Source organism: Zalophus californianus, chromosome X (assembly GCF_009762305.2).
Source record: "Zalophus californianus isolate mZalCal1 chromosome X, mZalCal1.pri.v2, whole genome shotgun sequence".
Lineage (NCBI taxonomy): Eukaryota > Metazoa > Chordata > Mammalia > Carnivora > Otariidae > Zalophus > Zalophus californianus.
The window spans coordinates 45,689,015-45,689,494 of NC_045612.1; the positions used below are offsets into that span (position 1 = coordinate 45,689,015).

At 43.1% G+C, this 480-nt stretch overlaps 1 pseudogene; it reads right to left on the reverse strand.

Moving 5' to 3' along the window:
• LOC113931285 lies at positions 1-249 on the reverse strand (annotated as a pseudogene).
• Positions 250-480: the final 231 nt, after the last annotated feature.

Genomic DNA, 480 nt, shown 5'->3' on the forward strand with positions numbered 1-480 from the left:
TCAATCCTGCTTCTTGGGAAATGAAGCCATAGCTAGCTGGTATATGGCATATGCTGTTCCACCAACTGTAAGCATCATAGTGGCTCTATACAGGAGGGCATCAGCTACTCCACCCTTTAGATGCACTGGAATTCCATTATCCTCCTGAAATAGCTTTTATTTCTCTGGAACTTTGTTTTCAAACTGCCTGCGTGAAGCAGTACTTATGGTCCTCTGGGCAATCTGACGAAGAGCCAGCAGATTCCACATCTTGGCTCAGTTACTACCCACCAACCATGACAACCGACTACCGGGAAGGAAAGTCCCCACACCGGACTAAAAATGAGTTCTTAAGGGTAGGGAGTTGGTAACCTTTACATTACAATGGTTTGTGGCAGTACAAAGGACCACAGTACATAAACACTTAACATTTCAGCTGTGGTACTAAAATTTCATGTTCTAAGGAAAAAGAGATTGATAAGGGAAAAAGTCTAAAAACCG